This window comes from Cnephaeus nilssonii (genome assembly GCF_951640355.1).
Source record: "Cnephaeus nilssonii genome assembly, chromosome: 18".
Taxonomy (NCBI): domain Eukaryota; kingdom Metazoa; phylum Chordata; class Mammalia; order Chiroptera; family Vespertilionidae; genus Cnephaeus; species Cnephaeus nilssonii.
This window is the reverse complement of record NC_137089.1, coordinates 14000798-14013278: the sequence shown is the minus strand read 5'-3', so window position 1 is coordinate 14013278 and position 12481 is coordinate 14000798. Positions and strand designations below refer to the sequence as shown.

Sequence of the window (12481 nt, the reverse complement as noted above, 5' to 3'; positions counted from 1 at the left end):
TTGTGAGGATCCAAGGCACCGTGGCTTCAGTTAGAATTCAGCAGCACATTCATCCCTTCTTCAAGAATCTAGGAAATTAAGAGTGAGTAAAGCTAGTACATACCTTCAGTCGGCATTTACACTTCACTGTAACACAGGCTTATGTGTGAATCTCCCCCATTAGACCTTAAGATTAGTGAGGGCACGTACTGAACTTCACTTTCTGTAGAGAGAGGGCCTAAAACTGTGACTGACATATAAGAACACTGAGTAAATATTTGTTGAGTAAAAGAGCTTGTTGAATTTAAGAGCCATTAGGGAGCAAAGAGATCTTACAGACCTACAGATCTTACCAATCTATCTGGACATTGGCATCACTTATAGAGTATGTGATGGGTGATTTTAAAAAATATAGATTTTAAAGACATGGAGGATACGCCCCTTACTTCTTCCAAGGAAGACACCCAAAATACCCCCTAATCAGACTGAATACTTTCCCCCTAAGATTGGGAATAAGGCAAGGACTCTTGCCATTTCCATTCAACATAGAACTGGAAGGTCTATCAAGTGCAATAAGACAAGTAAAAGAAATAAAAGGCAAAAGAAGAAATATTACTCTCTCTATTCACCAATGCCATGATTGTCTGCAAAAGAAATCTATAAAAAAGTTCCCAGAACTAAGTGAATTTATCAAGGCTACAGAATACAAGATCAATATACAAAAAAAATCAAATCATATTTCTATGTACAAGTTATAAACAATTAAAATTTACATGTGTACATGTTTAATAGAATAGGAAAAGAAATACATAGTTATAAAACTAATAAAAATGTGTAGCATCTTTATGTTCAAAATTACAACACCCTGATGAAAGAAATCAAAGAAGACTTAGAGGTATTTATGGATGATAAATATTTCATGGATTATAAAACTGAACATTGTTAAGCTGCTAATTATCCTCAAATTGTTCTATAGATTCAATGCAATCACAATAATAATATCAATAGAAATTTTGTAGATATTGACAAAATATTCTAAAGTATATGCAGAAAGGCAAAGGAACTAGAATAACCAAGACAATTTTGGAAAAAAAAAAAAGAGCAAAGTTAGGGAATATGTACCACTTGATCTCAAGACTCGTTAGAAACCTACAGTAATCAAGACAGAGTGGTCCTGACAAAAGGACAGGCACATAGATCATTGGAACGGAATAGTGAGTCTAGAAATAAATCCACACCAATAGGGTCAACTGATTGCAAGATGATTAAATGGAGAAAAAATAGTCTTTTCAATAAAGGGCTTTGGAACAATTGGATATCGATAAGCAAAAAGATGAACCTTGATCTGTACCTGGTTCCTTATGCAAAAATTAACTCAAAATGGATCAGAGACCTAAGTATAAATGTAAAACTATAAAACTTTTAAGATAAATGATTTGTGAGATGGGATTAGGTAAAGAGATAACACCATAAGGATGACACATTAAAAATGTATGAATTAGATTTCATCAAAGTTTAAACTTTTGCTTTGTGAAAGACCATGGTAAAAGAATAAAAAGACATGGCATGTGTGGTCCGGCCAGCGTGATTCAGTGGTTGAGCATCAACCTATGAACCAGGAGTTCACTGTTGGATTCCTGGTCAGGGTGCATGCCCGGATTGCAGGCTCTATCCCCAGTGTAGGGGCTTGCAGGGGGCAGCTGATCAATGATTCTTTCTCATTGTTGATGTTTCTACTCTCTGTCCATTCCTCTCTGAAATCAATAAAAATATATTTAAAAAAAAAAGACGGCGCATATTGGGAGAAAAATAGTTGCAAGTCACATAACTGACAAAGGATTTGTATTTAGCATACACAAAAGACACTTAAACTCATTAATAAGCAAGCAAATGAACCAATTAAAGAATAGGAAACATTTTGAGAAGACATTTCAATGGATTTGAATAGGTGGCAAATAAACACATGAAAAGATGCTCAACATCATTAGTTAATAGGGAAATGCAAATTAAATCCATTAACCACTATTTAGTGTGACTAAAAACAAAACAACAAAAACCTAGAGGTGTCAAGTCCTGAAATGGATGCAGAACAGCTGGAATGTTCCGATGTTGCTGCCAGGAATGCAATTTCACAGCAGCTTGGCAGTTTGTTTACTTTTTATTATTTAGTTGTATTTTTTTTTATTGAGGTATAATTGACGTATAACATTATATTAGTTTCAGGTGTACAACATAATGGCAGTTTCTTATATAAGTAAACACACACACCGTGGGATCCAGCCATCCCCAGTCCCATATGTTTACCCAAGTGAAATGATAACACTATTCACACAAAATTACAGTAGCTCTATTCATAACTGCCCCCAAACGGAAATAACCTAAATTTCCTTCAACTGGTGAATGGATTAACAACCTGTGATACATTCATACAATGAAAAGGAATAAACCAATGATGCACTCAACAGCACAGATGAATCCTACTTGCATTATGCATTATTAAGTGAAAGAAGCCAGACTTGAAAGGCTACACACTGTACGATCCCATTGATAAGATCTTCTTGAAAAGGCAAAACTATGGAGGCAAGGAGCACATCAGTGGTTGCCAGGGTTAGGGTACAGGGGAGGGCTTGACTACAAGGGGCAGCAGCATTGTTGGGGCGATGGCACTGTTTCGGATCTTGGTGGTGGTGGTGGTCACACAAATACGCATTTATCAAAATTTGCAGAGCTGTTCCTTTAAAGAGAAGATGTTGTTGTACACACGTGTATAAAGAGCCTTCCATGACCTTGTGTTCTTAGAATAAATTCCAAATTAAAATCGGTGCTGTGTTCTTTATCCTGACTTGCAAAGCGACTCATGGGCTGGCCCTGCCATTCTCTGGCCACATCTCACCCTCCCCCTTGCCCGCTGCACTGATGACGCAGCACCCGTTTACTAGAAAAATCTAGCGATGGTTTGTGGTCGTGGAGCCAGGCTGCTGCTACTGGTGTCCCACCATCTCAGACGAGGAGCTCACTGGGACCGCTGCTCCCAGTCCTTCAGGTCGCCTCCCCTCCCACCACGTGCCTTTTGCCTTCCACCTTGGGACTTGCCTCGTACTTCCCAGGCACCTGCTGGGTGGCCACTCACATGCAGCCCAGGAGTGCTGATGAGTTAACATTGACCAATGGGAGTAAGGAGCCTGCAACTGAACTTTTCCTCTTCCCCCCACACCGGTGCTCTTTCCCATCACCTCCGGCAGGTGTTTGGGGCTTCAGAAGTATGACACTGCTCCTCTGAAGACCAGAAGTCAGCACCTTTCTCTTGGGTCCTTCTTCAGCGGAGGCCTCCATACTGCCGCATATAAACCCGTGGCGCTTCCCGCAGGCTCTGCGGACGAGGCGCTGTGTAACACACCTCCTTCCAGGTGCTCCACCTCTTTTCCTGGCTCACTCCTCTTTTCTCTCAGTTCTTCTTCCCTGGGGTTTCACTTCCCGATAAACTCTGAGCACCTAACCTTTTGCTCCGGCTCTACTTTCTAGGGAGTTTGGCTACCAACACCCACGAAGCTCCAACCACATTAGATTTCCTTGTGTTTCCAGAATAAGCTATGCCATTTCCCCTCCAAATTAGAGCCTTGCACAGGGTTTCCTCTGCCTGGCTCTTCCCTGGCTGTCCCAGCATGCATGCAAATTTTCGACGCAGCACTTATTTGTTATGCATCTTGCTCTCCATCTCCTGCCGCCCCCTCACTGAACTGGAAGCCTCAGCAGAGCATGGATCGTGTCTGTCTTCTGTAGTGCTGCTCGTGTATCCTGAGAACCCAGAACAGTTTCAAGCACATAGGAAGCCCTCAGGAAAAATTTGTGGAGTGGGTGACTCCAAAATTTATACACTCAGCTTCCTTGACAGAACCTTGAGGTTCAGTGCCCAAAGTTGGCCAAATGCTGCGGAGGGAGAGCTGTCCGGGTAAATCAGACCCGAGACTCTGACCACAAGCCTCAGGCCAGTTGTCTCGGTGTTCCCCATTTCTACTATCACACAGTTAAGGAGGATGTTAAAAAGTAGGGTCCAATATTCAGGTATAATTCTCTGTGACCTCGAATTAGGCAAAGCTTTGTAGATACAACACCAAAAGTACAAACAGCAGAAGAACACATAGATAATTTGTGCTTCATTAAAATGGAAACTTTTGTTCTTCAAAAGATACCACCAAGAAAATGAAAAGACAACCCACAGGAGGAAATATTTGCAAATTACATATCTGATAAGGGACTATACTCAGAATATTCAAAGAATTCTTATATCTGAATAATAAAAAGACTAATAAAAAGACAAATGACCCAGCTAAAACATGGACCAAGGATCTGAAAAGACATTTCTCTAAGAAGATAAACACATGAAAAGCTGATCAACATCCTTAGCCCCTAGGAAAATGCAAATCAAAACCACAATGAGATAGAACTTCACACTAGGATGGAATAACTTAAAAGAATAACAAGTGTGGAGAAACTGGAACCCTCACACACTGCTGGTGAGAATGCAAAAGGGTGCAGCTCCTTTGGAGAACAGCATGGCTATTTCTCAAGATGTTAAGCATAGAGTTACCCTGTGACCCAGCCATTCTACTCCTAGATAGACACTCAAGAGGAATAAAAAAATACTTCCACATAGAAACTTACACCTGAAGGTCCATACCATATTATTCACAATGGATATTATCCTATCTAATAAATAGGGACTATGCTAATTGACCGTCACACCCTCACAAAGATGGTGCCCACAGCCAATAAGGAAGGAATATGCTAATTGACTATCACACCCTCAAAGATGGCGGCGCCCAGTCCCCTCAGCCACGCTGGGGCGGCAGGCGTGTGGCATGGCTGGGCCCTCCTCGAGGCGTAGGCAAGCCTCGAATGGCAGCTGGCCAGCTGCCCAGGGCTGCCTGAGGATCAGGTAACCAGGGCTGGCTGAGGCTTGTGCTGCCGGCAGTGTCAGCAGCAGAGGTGTGATGGGGGCGTCGCCTTCCCCTGATCGCCAGGTTGCCTCCCACCCCTGAGGGCTCCCAGACTGTGAGAGGGGGCAGGCCAGGCTGAGGGACCCCCCGCCCAGTGCATGAATTTTCATGCACCAGACCTCTAGTTTGTTCATAAAAAGCAAGTACTGATGACATAGATGAACCATGAAAACATTATGCTAAGTTAAAGAAACCAGTCACAAGAGACTTCATATTGTATGAAGATTTCATTTAATGAAATGTCCAGAATAGGCAATTCTAAGAGACATGGATCGCAGATTAGTGGATGCTAAGGGTTGAGGTTGGGAGAAAGACGGGGACGGGTGCTAACAGGTACAGCATTTCCTTTGGGGGTGATCAAATACAGTTCGAAAGTTGATTGTGGTGATAGTTGTACAAATCTGTGAATGTACTAAAACATTACATTGCATACTCTAAATGGATGAATTTTATGCTATATAAATTATATCTCAAGCTTTTTTAAAATATAAAAAGCAGAGATCATTGAAGCAAAATTAAAAATAAAGAAAATGGGTTTTGAAATCACTCAGAGACACCGCCACCTTCCCCCTCCTGCCTCTGACCCACCAGGTTCTTCCTGCAGTGCTTGCAGGCAGCCCCAGCCCCACACTGTCCAGACCAGCTGTCCAGCTACGGCTCTGGGGCCCCTCACGGCCCACAAACCTTTCTTAGCCCATAGAGCACTGAAACATTTAAAAAAATTAGTTCCTCATATTTTAAAATGAGAAGAGTTCACATTAAAGGTGGATTTCTGGCTTCTCTGAAAAAGAAAAACCAAAACCAAAACCAAATTAAAAAAAAAAACAAGAAATGCCCAACTTGGTGGCCGCACTGGGCCTGCATTTCCCGTGTAGAAACATGAGCCTGTCCTCCTGACGGCCTGAAGCCCTTCCCAGTTGGCCCCTGGACACCCAGCCTCAGTCACTTCTTCGTTACTGCCTCTGAATCCCTAGGGACATTTGAGTTGGCAACACCTGCTCAGACCTTTCCTGGCCTCAAAACTTCCTTCTTCTGTATCCCATTGCCTCAGGCTCTGTTTGGTGATTGGCTAATCCCCAGTTTCCAACCCTGGCTGTACATCAGAATCTCCTGGGGCCCAAGGAAAAACATCCCAGGCCAGGCTGCACCCTTGACCGGTTAAGGTTAAATCAGAATCTCTGGGGGTGAGGCCCAGGCCTCGCATTAAAAAAACAAAACAAAAGCCAGCTCCCTAGGTGGTTCCAGTGTGTACGTATGGGATCCATACAAAAGGTTTAGTATCCAAGAGTGGTTTACTGGCCTCTTTGTTTTTCCAATATTGCACGAAGGAGTAAACGATTAGGAAATTGAAGGCGGAATTGAAGAGGAGGGTGAACCTTTTACTTGATTTTCAAATCAGAGTTGGCAGCTGTTTGGACTTACATGTAACTGTCATTTCTATTACTAGTCATATTAAAAGATTTTGTAATCATCATGGCAAACATGGACAGGTTTTGGTGACTTTACCGCTTTACATGGTGCCTTTTTGTTATTTTTAATCTGCAAACTTTTTTAAAAAAATGCTTTTATTGGTTTTTAGAAAGAGAGAGAAAAAGAGAGAGAGAGAGAGAGAGAGAGAGAGAGAGAGAGAGAGAGAGAGACATTGATGATAGAGAAACATAGATTGGCTGCCCAGCAAATTTTTAAATCAATGAATCTAAGTTGCTGCTGAGACCTGCTACGGGTTCTGGAAATGTCGCTGGGCTGACAAACACATAGTTACAGTGGCTTTTTGACCGGTCATGAGTGGCCCACATAGCAAGACAAAACATGTGCTGGCAGCCACTCAGTCGATGTTGGTTGAATGAATTGACATTTGCTTCGCGTGTCTCCAGTGGAGATGGAAGATTTGGTGACATCCTGGAGTGGACACCGGCCTCCTCCCGAGTTCTTGTTAAGCCACCCCTAGACGGCTCACAGAGGCTCTGACTAGAGAAAACACTGGTTCGGCCAGAGCAGCCCCTGGCACCTGTGAGCATGTCCTTCCAAGGACCCCTGGAACTTCACTGCCACCAGCAGGGACTACAGCCACCCCCCCTTCCCCCCCCCCCGCCCCCATCGAAGCCTAGGAGAAGGTGCTGTGGGTGGAATCTGACCTCCCCACGACCACGTGACACCCCTTGGAACGTGCCGGTGCAGCCAGCCAGAAACCTGGGCGGTGGGCTAGGACAGGGGGTACCCCCCGGCGGCTGGCTGCACCGGGGCAAGGTGGGGGCACCGACTGCACCTGCAAACCCCGTAATTCAGCTTGGCTTCCCTGTCCCTTGCGGGAGGCTACCTGCGGGGCCGCAGTGGGGAGGAGGAGGGAGGCTGGGGAGGGGGCGCGGCAGGCGTCAGTGCTGTCCAGGGGGGGCGGGCGGAGGGAAGGCGCTGCCGCTGCCGACGCCTCTGCCGCCGCCTCGCCCGCCCGCGGCGACACAGACGCCAGGAGCAGCCGAGGCGGTGAGTCGCAGCGCCTGCCCTCCGCTTCTCCGGAGCCGGAGCGGGGTCAGAGGTGCGGCCCGGGCGGGCAGGCGGGGGGCGGTGGCGCCGGGAGCGGCTGCGGCGGGGACGGGCGCACCAGGGGCGCAGCGGGCGCGCGGGTGGGCACGGAGAGCGCGCGGTCCTGGGGACCTGTCCCCGCCGCCCTGCCCTGATTCAGTTCGCCCAGTCAGCGCCTCCGAGGGAAAAGAAAACAAAGCCCAAGACCCTGAAGGCGGGTGGCGGAAAGGGAGAAAGCAACTTTGGCGAGGGACGCGCAGAGGCGCGCGGGGCAGGCTGGATGGGGGCGCGCTGGGTCGGAAGGGGGCGTTCGTGCGCCTGGTGGCCGGGGGACCTCTGGAGCATCCCTCCCGGTCGGGGGGGGGGGGGGGGGGGGGGGGTTGGGGTCGAGGTCCAGGACGCTCCCTGCTTCCCGGACCTTCTTCGTAGTCGGCCCTGAGCCGCCACAGAAGGCGTGTGCGGGGGGCGGAGGCCTGGGCAGGGGACCTGGGGAGGGAGCGAGAGGCGCGAGTTGGGCGCAGAGGAGGCGGTGGCCTGTGCTTTGGACTCCGGACCTGAACGATTTGCGTCTCGTGCCCTCGGGGACTCGGGAAGGGGTGTGCTGGGGAGCAGTGTTTGAGTAGTTTTCAGTGCATACCGATTTATTTTTAGCTTCAGAGAAGCAGGATGTGCAAAGGGGGTTGTATGGGCCGGGAGGGGCAGGAGGTCTCCCTGCCCGCAGGAAATGCACAAGTTTCTCGCTGCAGATGCTCGCTCTAACTTCCCTGGCGGAGAAAGAGAGCCATTGGGCTGCCTGAAGATCTCCCTCCAGGAACACGTTCTTCCTGCGTGTCTGTCCCAGGCTGCAGGCCAGGCGGGCCAAGGGTGCTCCCCGCTGGCCTCGAAGGCTGGCACACATTGTTCATGGGACAACAGTGTGAAGCACAGGGGCAGGGCCGCCAGGGTCTTGCTGAGGAAACCACACCAGCTTGCCCCGGGTTTTCCCGGTTCTGTCTGATTTGAACAGAACAGACTTAAAGCGCTATAGTGCCAAGAGCAGGGTTCTCTCATGGGGTTCCTCACAGAAGGAAGCCTGTGTTTTAGGATCAAATGCAGGGTGCAGGGATTGCAGAAGAGAAGGGGGTGTGGTCTGAAGGCAGGGAGGATGGGTGTAGGGGGGGACACCATGGGGAGCTAAATGCAGACTTGGGGAAGGGCTTCTTCAGGAAGCTGAAACCCCAATGTTCAGGTACCCATGACAGACCCCTGGAAGTTGCCTGGAGCCTCCCTCAGTGAAGCCACTCAGGGTCCAGTCCTACATACGCTTAGGTGTGCCAGGAGAGCGGGCTGGGAGGAGGGGAGTGCAGCCGGACTGCTGGATTTGAGCTGGGACGTGAATAGCTCCCAGACGGTGGGCTCCCTACCTCACCTTTTGTTTCCTGGTCTGTGGCCTGAGGCTGCTATCTCAGGCTTGTGGTAAAGATAACAGGAGTGAATGCACAAAGGACTTCTCACAGTGCTTTGTCATTGTTAAGTGCCGCACACGTGTCAGCTCTTTTTTTGTTTGTTGTTGTCACCAATTTGGTTCATGACCTCATGACCTCTTGCCTGAATTGCTCCAACTGCCTTCACACTGGGCTCCTTGCCTGTTCTCTAAGCTGCAACTAGAACACTTGTTTTGAAAATAAAAACCTAAGCCTGCCATTCTGCTTAACGTCCTTCAGGGGTTTTCTCTGGCTTTCAGGAGAGTGTTCAGACTCCCTGGGATTTCACGGCCCCACCCTGTCTCCTCACCAGCCTCCTCTCCCAAGCCTCCCCGAGGTCGCCTCGGCCCAAGCTACTGAGTCTCAGCACCTGTCATCCTTCCACCCTTCCTTGTGTGGTCAGCTCCTATGCATTCTTCCTACTCCACTCCGCGGACACTGCCTCCCCGCAGAGCTCTCGGCACCCCTCCCCCAGCTGCCCCTGCTTCATGCTGGCACGTCACCCTACATGTGCCTCTCACATCATCATCGAGTATCAGTCTTTCCCATCTAAGTGCCTTGAGAGATGGCTTGTGAATGTCGGTAAATGTTTGTTGAATGAATAAACGAACACCAGTCAGGCAGATTTCAGTTCTTTTCCCTAAAGGCAGAAACAAACAGGGAGAATAACAGAGGGGAGGACTAAGCCAATCTTTACATCCACTATTCCACAGTAAAAACTGGGCCATATTAAGGAGTCCAAGATTGGTCAAAAGGCATGTGACATACTATCTTGGTACCATTTCAGAGGTATTTTTTTTGAAGTGTAAGGGGTCAGATTAACAATGGGGAAATGCAGTGATCTGAGCTCTTTCCTTCCCTCACAAAGAGGTCAGACATCTCGGATTTGGTGGTGGTGGTGGTGGGGGGTGAGGGTCCAGGTCTGTGAGGGGAGCTGGTTCCGTGGATTTGGTCTGGAGGCAGAGGTGAAGGTCACCACGTGCATGGGCTTTGTGCTCTTCCTTTGGTTGTGGCTTCCCCCAGAGTGTGGCCTTCAGCTTGCCCTGGCATTGGTATAAGGACAGGAACTCCCCCGTCCTCAGTCCTCTGTTAGTTTTCGGGCAGTTCAGTGTGTTCTGCGTGGGCACCTCTGACAGAGGCAGCGTTTCCTAGAGCTCCGTGACTGGGCGCCCAGGAGCCCTAACGAGGGAGATAAGCTGGTGCCCGGTGCTACGGGAAAGCCTCCGAGTCTGGGTCAAGGCTCCAGGGCAGGGAGTTATATCCACCTGGTAGAGCAAACATGCATTTTACATGTTTAAAGGGCTGTAAACTAATCAAAACACGAAGGAGACTATGTGATAGAGACCATGTGTCAAATCCTGCCTATGTAGTTCTTTCTAGAAAAACTGCCTCCTGCCGTCCTGGTGCTGAGATAATTGGTTTCATTTTGCATGTCATCTTTGATGGATTGGTAGTGGCTGCCTGGAGAGCTGGGTTGAATGTGAATCCAAGACTCAGTAGGAAGGAGCGCTGTGGTCAATTAGTGATGTCTGTCAGGGTGTGGGTTAAGGAAGTGGTGGCAGATAAGCTTTGTCCTCACCATCTCTATCTCTGTCACCATGATAGAGAGTATCCGTGAAGGTCACATCCCAGGACAGAGCAGGTGAGTTGAAAGTGATCCCTAGAAGAAGCCAGGAAATTTCTCCCACAACAATAAACTATCACCACAGTTGCCATTAGTAGCTTCCATTTATCAGGTGTGCAATATCTATGTACATGAGGATCTCATTTAATCTTTATGATATTTTTTTAGGATATATTTATTTTAATTAGGACTCAGTTCTGTTGCAACTGTCAAACTATGTCAAGTAAAAAAAGAAACATTATTTTGGCTCTGATCACTCCTTAGTTCAGCCATACCTGACGTATGGCTGAATCCAGGACTCAGGCATCATCACCAGGACTTGATTTCTCTCCCACATTTCTCAGTTGGCTTTCTGCAGTTGTGACCATGTTTAGGTCCCACTTTATTTTAGGATGGCTGTAAGAGCTCCAGGCCTTACATGGTCTGGGTTTTAAATCCAGCCAGAGAGAGGGAGCCTCTATGCTAGTATTGCTCACAGTGACTGGCTGTGTCCACTGGCTTTGATTGGGTCCCAGGCCTGTTACTGTGGCTGGGGTTGCACGCGTTACTAAGGTGTGGGCTTGGTCACAAGTCTCCTGAGCTGTCATCAGGAGGAGGGCTAGTGGATTTTGGATTGCAAAGCAGCAGACCTCCACCATAGTACTGTTGCATCCCCACTTCACAGGTGAGGGAAGCAGGTTTAGGGGCACGCATTAGCTTGCCCAGGGACACAGGGCTAGCAAACAGTGGGGTTCTGATTGGAAACCCACAGTGTATGTACTTAGTAGAATTATTTGTTAGCAGAAGAATTTAAAGTGAGCTTTGCATGAAGCTCTATTCATTTATTTCTCAAAATATAGCAGACGAACTTCAAGAAATGTTAAGTACTGACTGGCTGGATGATATGAGAAAAAAAAGAAGCAGATGCAGACTTCTTTGGCTGGGTTGTTACTTATTCAGTCGATATATATATATATACTAGAGGCCCGGTGCATGAATTCATGCACTAGTGGGGTCCCTCGGCCTGACCTGTGGGATTGGGCTGAAACTGGCTCTCCAACATCCCCCGAGGGGTCCTGGATTGCGAGAGGGCCCAGGCCAGGCCAAGGGACCCCACCGGTGCACCATCGGGGTCAGGGAGGGATGTAGGAGGTTGGCCAGCTGGGGAGTGACTGTGGGAGGGCTCCAGGGCGTGTCTGGCCCATCTCTCTCAGTCCTGATCGGCCGGACCCCAGCAGCAAGCTAACCTACTGGTTGGAGCATCTGCCTCCTGGTGGTCAGTGCACGTCATAGTGAGCGGTTGAGCAGCCTTAGCATATCATTAGCATATTATGCATTGATTGGTTGAACGGATGACCAGACACTTAGCATATTAGGCTTTTATTATATAGAATAGGCAAGAGGGGCAGCGATAGGGTGGTCCTGGCATCTAACACTGGTGGGGTGACTGCTGATTCAGATTGTCCTTGTCCCTCCTCTCCAGATAGCAATTGCTTATTTGGGTCTGTCATGGCGATTCAGGGCAAAGCGGTCCTGAAATCTCAATGCAAATTTATTATAAAGATATTATAATGGCCCTGTTGGTCACTTTTATGTCATTACTAGCGTTCCTGTTGCAGGAAAAATCCTGCAATAGGGTTTCCTGCTGCACTCTACCCTGCCCCGCCTCCGCTCCTCCCTTGTCCCCTGGCCCGCCTTCTCCGCCAGCCCGCCCCGTTCTCCTTCCTTCGCCCCCGGCCCCGCCTCCGCTCCTCCCTTCTCCTCCCCCCGGCTTGCTTGCTTCTCTGCAGCTCTGCTCCCTTCAGCATCTCTTGGCTTTTTGCTATGCTGTCTTGATATGCAAATTAGTCGCCATCTTTGTTGGGGTAATTTGCATACTCGTCCTGATTGGTTGGTGGGCGTGGCTTGGTTGGTGGACG

At 48.2% G+C, this 12481-nt stretch overlaps 1 protein-coding gene across 4 annotated transcripts in view; it reads left to right on the top strand.

Moving 5' to 3' along the window:
* Positions 1 to 7438: 7438 nt before the first annotated feature.
* NCALD (neurocalcin delta) overlaps positions 7439 to 12481 on the top strand; it is a 317544-nt gene continuing 312501 nt past the window's right edge. For 3 of the 4 annotated variants that reach the window (XR_013814971.1, XM_079796610.1, XM_079796603.1), the window contains exon 1: positions 7444 to 7509. The gene's annotated coding sequence lies outside the window, so the exon portion shown is untranslated. Of the gene's footprint in view, positions 7510 to 12481 lie in introns of all 4 variants that reach the window. The other variant, XM_079796605.1, reaches the window with a different exon arrangement.